Here is a 6,554-nt window from a genome sequence, read left to right on the forward strand (position 1 = left end):
AAAAGCTTTTAAAACATAGTGCTAATGATAATTTTACATTCCGTAGCCCAGTACTCACTACATTCAGCAGCGCGCGGAACGACTGTCGTTTGTGTACACGTTCAGCCGCAAAGAGGCCCTAAACCCCTAGTTTCGTGTGGAAACACGATTGGTCTGAACTGGTTTTTGCCGTGCGGACGGTTAGGATAGGATCTGGACAACACCATTGGTCTGGACGGTTACAAGCCACATTGCTATTTTACATGGTGTTTTTTGTTTGTGGTTTTATTCAGCCGGGGTTGGTAACGCGATGTATTTATCAGCACTGATGGCAATGACGTCACATTCCGTTCACGTTGACCAATGAGAATGCAAGAAGCTACTTTCGCCATGGCCGATGGTAGGTGCTGCTCTTTATTAGGTTATAAAAGTAGATGTACTTCTTAGGGCGGGATGGTGGGTTCCTAGACATCGCAATGAACACATCTCTCCTCTAAAAGGAATTCCAAGTAAGAATTGCATTATTTTCGCTTCCGTATAATGTTTTATTCTGGGCTGCAGAAGGTAAAATTATACCTAGTGCTGCAGTCACACGTGTTATACTGCTCTACACGAACTTACGTCTGGCAACGATTACAAGATTGATCCTCAAGCTATTTATTCTTCTCCTTTTCAAGATTTAAAAACCTTTACAAAATAGTGCTAACATTCACAGGGTTTATACTGCTCCACACAAACTTACGTCTGGTGAAAAAACTATACATTATTGTTTATTAATCTGTGCATTGTTTTTTCTGTTTTTAAGTGATGGGCTGATTACGACCCGGAATTTGGGTCGAAACCGGTACAGTTTATGATCAACTAGTGATGTAACCTTACATGTATTGAAAAGGTGGAACCATTACATACTTTTATTCATTTTAATTCTGCAGCACTGGCGAGACCTTTTCCCGCTTCATCCGTCTCTTGACTTAATCACCTCTAACAGAAACCAAGGCATAAGAATTAATGTTCAGTGTACCAACCCAAAAGACAAGTGTTAAAGAAGACATGCTTCATTTCGTAGTCATGAAGTGAGCCTAGAAAAGTTAGTGCATGGATGATCCTTTGGTTATTCTGTTCAGAATTTTTTGTTGATACACCACTATCTGACCTGTAGTGATCTAAGCATCTGTACACCTAAGATAGCAATATTATACAGAAAGTGTCCTCTGGTCTGGAGACAAATAAGAGCACAGAAACACCCCGTCAAAAATTATACAGAATTTGGATATAATTAAGAAAAGTTCCAAGCAATAGACAGTAAGAAGGTTTATGATCATTATACCCAGCAAGATTTTCACAGGCATTTTGGAAGGGAAGGTCCAATCAATGGTTGAGAGTAAGTTATAAAAACTGTCTTCGGTGGTCGGGTCATGTGAGGCAAATGGAGGATAGGTTACACAGTAGAATAATGGTCTCTGTCATGGAGAGCAAGATAAGTAGAGGAAGATGAAGACGATTATGGTTACAGTCAGCTTAATTAAGGTACAGCCCCAGTATTTGACTGGTGTGAAAATGGGAGACCACGGAAAACCATCTTCAGGGCTGCCGACAGTGGGGTTCGAACCCACTATCTCCCGAATACTGGATACTGGCCGCACTTAAGTGACTGCAGCTATCGAGCTCGGTCGGGCTTTAGTCATCACTTCCTGCAGCTTCATTAATGATATATTGCTCATTATGTTTTACTCTTGTACATCTCTTTTGACTTTGTCCCATGCCAGCTTGATGGCTTTGAGTTCATAACGTAATGCTACAAGTGTCCGTACAATCTCAGTAGCCCATTGAACAGGTATTCTTTTCTGGATTTTTGAACTCCTTGATCAGTTCAGAACGCTGAAGTTTCTTCATTCCTTAATAAAACATTACCTTGTTTTCTTCAAGCCATTTACCTCATCACTTTTAACGGCATAACGAGAAGGTACTTTGTTTTCTTCAGCACTGTGGTAAGGCACATAGTAAATTATGTTACACTTCTAGAAGGGAGAACAGAAAGGAGTTTCTCACTTGCCCACTTACAAAAATTTGGCTTTGGTAATCTGCAAACTTTCCAGCTCTAAACATTAGGTTAGCGACAGAACCAGCATGGACGAGCATCAGCCTGTTTGAAAAGCTATATTGGATTTAACTCCTCGAATACTCTCATTTTGTCAACATCTTGAAGGTAATATTTGTAACGTCACACTGACACAGACACGTCTTATGGCCACGAGCAGGAAGGAAATGATCTTGACCTTCATTAAGGTACATCCCCAGCTTTTCCCCGGTGTGAAAATGGGAAACCACGGAGAACAATCTTCAGAGCTGCCGACAGTGGGGTTCGAACACATTATCATCCAAATACAAGCTAAGGGTGCCAGACCCAAACTGCATAGCCAATACATCCCGTCCAACATTTATTAAATGTGAGATTCATCTATATAAATGATGTTCCTGTTCTGAGTATGACATATTTTCGTGTGAACTAATAGTCGCCTTACCAATGAACAGTATTTGGGGGCCAATCAGTATGTTCCTGTCACTGACATATCTCTTCCACCTGAACCTCATATTATGCAAAGAATTCTAAAGTATGCCCCTTCCCTTCTCCTTAACTACCATCAGTAGCTTAGTTGCTGTGGGAGCAATTCTCTGCGTTAGATTGAAGTCGTTTATGATGTCTCATATGACTCTTCTATCAAAGCCATGACAATGAATTTTGTATTCCTCAGATCTATGCCCTTTTTTACCCTGGAGCAGGCTACTCACTGGAGACTCATCAGCAGGAAGTCCTTCTTTACAAATGGTTGAGATATTTCAAACTGATGCATAGATGTAATTCGCAGCCCGCAATTCACTGTCTCTTACAAAGTACGTGAATTTTCCCTGTTTAAATTTCTCATCACACTGGTTTAAAATGTTCCTTAGCAGTTCTCTAGCTTTACTATGAGTAGCTTTCTTGCTAACGATGGGCATTCGAGAGTTTTTACAAAACAGTTACTGACACAGAAATAAAGGGCAACAGCAGAAACAGTGGATAAAAGGCAAAAGAAGAAAGAACCGAGAAAGATATATGAACAAATGTGGAATGATACAATGGTAATGAATGCAGATATGGCGGGATTGCAAATAATAGCACCGAGGGCTGCTACTTCAGGGTAAAAATAAGTTGCCTGGATAGTAGTGGGATTGCTATGCCAATGACATCACAGGCTTGGCTGGTGAAAACCCCTTCTCCCCATTCCTCACCGGGCATATGCATTCTTCTAATCTCCCAACAGTAGATACGAGTGTGGATGATACCTTTAAGATGTGTAACATTAGGCTGATCAGGCGATAATCATCACAATGTGATTCTCTAGTTTTTTTTAAGTACGATACGAAACGTTGATCTTAACCAGTCAGATTGAATTCCTCCAGCCTTATATACTGCATTGAATCGTGCCTCTACTGTCACCTTTAGCAACGAATATGAGAGTTTCTGCGTATGCGTTGTCCAGACCCCCAGATTTACCTTTCTTCTGGAGATTGACTGCATCAGGACTTGCTTTGTTGCATTCTTCGATACAGGTTGGTTTGTGTGGTCACACATCGTTAAATAGATTCTCATCATACTCCCTCCAGCACTTCAATTTTCTTCAGCTCCGACGAATATAATGTTATTATTCCCTAACGCCATGTATTTTTTTTTCAGATATACGACGAAGACATCGGACACTTGCATCAGACAGGATACGAGTTAGTGACTCGAATGCCTCAGTTCCAAAGTTTAGAGAGTTCATTGTACAGACAGCGGAGTAAAGCACAAGGAGTGCAGAAAGAACCAATGCATCCAGATGAAGTAAATTTAGCTGAAGAAACTCTATGTAGGATATGCCTGATGGCACAAACTTACTATTGGTTGACGTCTGTGAAGGCGACAGATTATTGATATTTGCGAGGCCTAGAGGCAAAGAAATATTGAAACAAAAAACACTTCTTAACGGACGGGACATTTAAGAGTGTCAGTAGCAAAGTGTGCACCATTCATGTAGACTTGGGAAGCAACAAACGTAACGTCTGTTGTTTTCGCACTGCTTCCAAACAAGAGCAAAGCCACTTATGTTCGCCTCTTCAAAAAATCCTTAATGTAATACCTGAATGGTCACCTGAAATAGTAAACATGGATTTTGAGGTTGGAGCTATCAAAGCGATAGAAGAAGTATTTCCAAGAGTCCAGGTGCAAGGTTGTTTTTTCCACTTAAGCCAAAGTATTTGGAGAAAAGTGCAAGAAATTGGGCTTTCGGGTATGTATAAAACTAGCCAGGAAATCAGAAACACCATCAGGCAGTGTGCTGCACTTGTATTCCACAAACCAGAAAAAGCAGAAGACGGTTGGCGACACATTCATAGCACGCTCCCGGACAATGAAAAGTTAATCGAGTGTTTTTGATTACTTTGTCGAGCAACGGCTTAAAAACGTGCATATTCCGATTGAAATGTGGAATTGCCATGGGAAGAGGCATAGAACGAATAACTCTCTACAGGGTTGGAACCATAACCTGAATTTGAAATGCGGAAAACTACATCCCCGTGTAAGAGACTTGGTGTTGTGTTTGAAGGAGTCTCAAATTTCATCCCCCAGTGGGTGGGGGCGGTAGAATAACACCCACGGTAACCCCTGCCTGTCGTAAGAAGCGACTAAAAGGGGCCCCAAGGGCTCTGAACTTTGGAGCGTGCGTTGGCGTCCACGGGGCCCTTAGCTGAGTCCTGGCATTGCTTCCACTTACTTGTGCCTGGCTCCTCACTTTCATCTATCCTATTTGACCTTCCTTGGTCAACTCTTGTTTTTTCCGACCCCGACGCTATTAGGTTTGCGAGGGCTAGGGAGTCTTTCATTTTCACGCCCTTCGTGGCCCTTGTCTTCCTTTGGCCGATACCTTCACTTTTCAAAGTGTCGGATCCCTTCCATTTTTTCTTTCTGATTAGTGTTATATAGAGGATGGATGCCTAGTTGTACTTCCTCTTAAAACAATAATCACCACCACCACCACCACCACCTCTCAAATTTCAGACGAAGAAATTATGCGGGCAGAGTTGAATTTGCAAGCCACAAAAGGGAAAACAAAATATGTTCAATGGATGACAGAATCCAAAGAGCAACTCAACAGTTTGAAGAGACCGGTGATTTAACAGTATTTTTAAGATGTGTTTCTTTCGCTGTACATATCGATTAGACATTAGAGTATAAAGAGAAGAATAATTCAGTTAAAAGATCAATTTGACGAAGCTACGTGCTGATTACTAAGTGACTTGTAAATAAGATAAAAATTCAGTTAAAAGATCAATTTGACGAAGCTACGTGCTGATTACTTAGTGACTTGTAAATAAGATTTTAAAAAACAGTTCAAAGACGAAGCAACGCGCTGATACTAGTTTAAGAACATCGTAAATATAACTCTAAACTGATAATTTTGACGAAGCGAAGTGAAGGGAAAAGTAGTTTAGAAAGAGAAAAATGTAGGGTGTGTGTGTTGTACACACCAGAAGGGGAAAAGAAAGAATGAATCTGGCGTAAGGGCACCGGCACAACAAGTCGGAATCCAGGGCGAAACCCGCAAAGCACCCCGCACAGGCAAACCCCTACGAACTGCGGGGAAATGGGGGACTGGACTAAGTGACTTTATTGAAAACTGATGTATCTCAGGCGCGCATTACAGAGAATGACATTAATTGACAGACAAGTACATAATCATATTACATATACGGTGTGGGGAGAAATTGGGTGTAAGGGGGGGGTGTAGTAATGAGAGAGAATGTAGGAAAGGGAGGTGGTAATGTTGGTAAGGGAGGTGGCAAGAAGGCGGAGGAGGTCCAGGGTCGGGAGGGGTGGGAGGAAGAAGTTAGGTTGCGGAGCGGGTAAGGGGACCTCTTGCGGTGGCGGCGGGGGTGGTGGGCCGAACGGTGGGCCAGGAGAAGTGGTAAGAGGAGGGGAACGAGCGGGGCGGGGTGGGGATCGAGAAGGCTCCACTCTATATGTACGTCCGCCAAATCGGACGCCGGTGGTGATGAGGCGGTCGACGTTGGCTGGTGAGGAGACTTGGAGACGAACCATGAAGGTCGGGCCGCTGGAGTTATATATGATTTTTCACGAGAGTTTAATCCTGATGTAAACAAATAGGCGGAGCACCTTGGCTTTGCACGTGGACACAGACGTAGTTGATTGGAGAAGCAACCGTCGTACTCACTGGACTGTATGCGAGCTCGAAGAAAATTAGTAGGTGGCATTAATTTAATTTTATCTTAGTTTATTACATTTAGATAGTCTGAAAGAGTACGTAATCAAAGTAAAATATGGTTGTCATACATACCGGTGTGTATCTATAATTTTTTTAAATTAAACAGTGATTAAATAACGAGATATGAAGGCAGAAGGCGTGGTGTAATGCAGGAAGTCTTCTCATAGCGAGGGAAAGTCCCAAGCTGTACAGCGTGGAGATAAGGTGTTGCATCCTGCAGCAGCTGTAAAGTGTCAGTATTCACAGTGAGAGAAATGGAGCAAGAGGTGCTCTAGC

This window comes from Anabrus simplex, chromosome 13 (assembly GCF_040414725.1).
Source record: "Anabrus simplex isolate iqAnaSimp1 chromosome 13, ASM4041472v1, whole genome shotgun sequence".
In the NCBI taxonomy this organism is placed as follows: domain Eukaryota; kingdom Metazoa; phylum Arthropoda; class Insecta; order Orthoptera; family Tettigoniidae; genus Anabrus; species Anabrus simplex.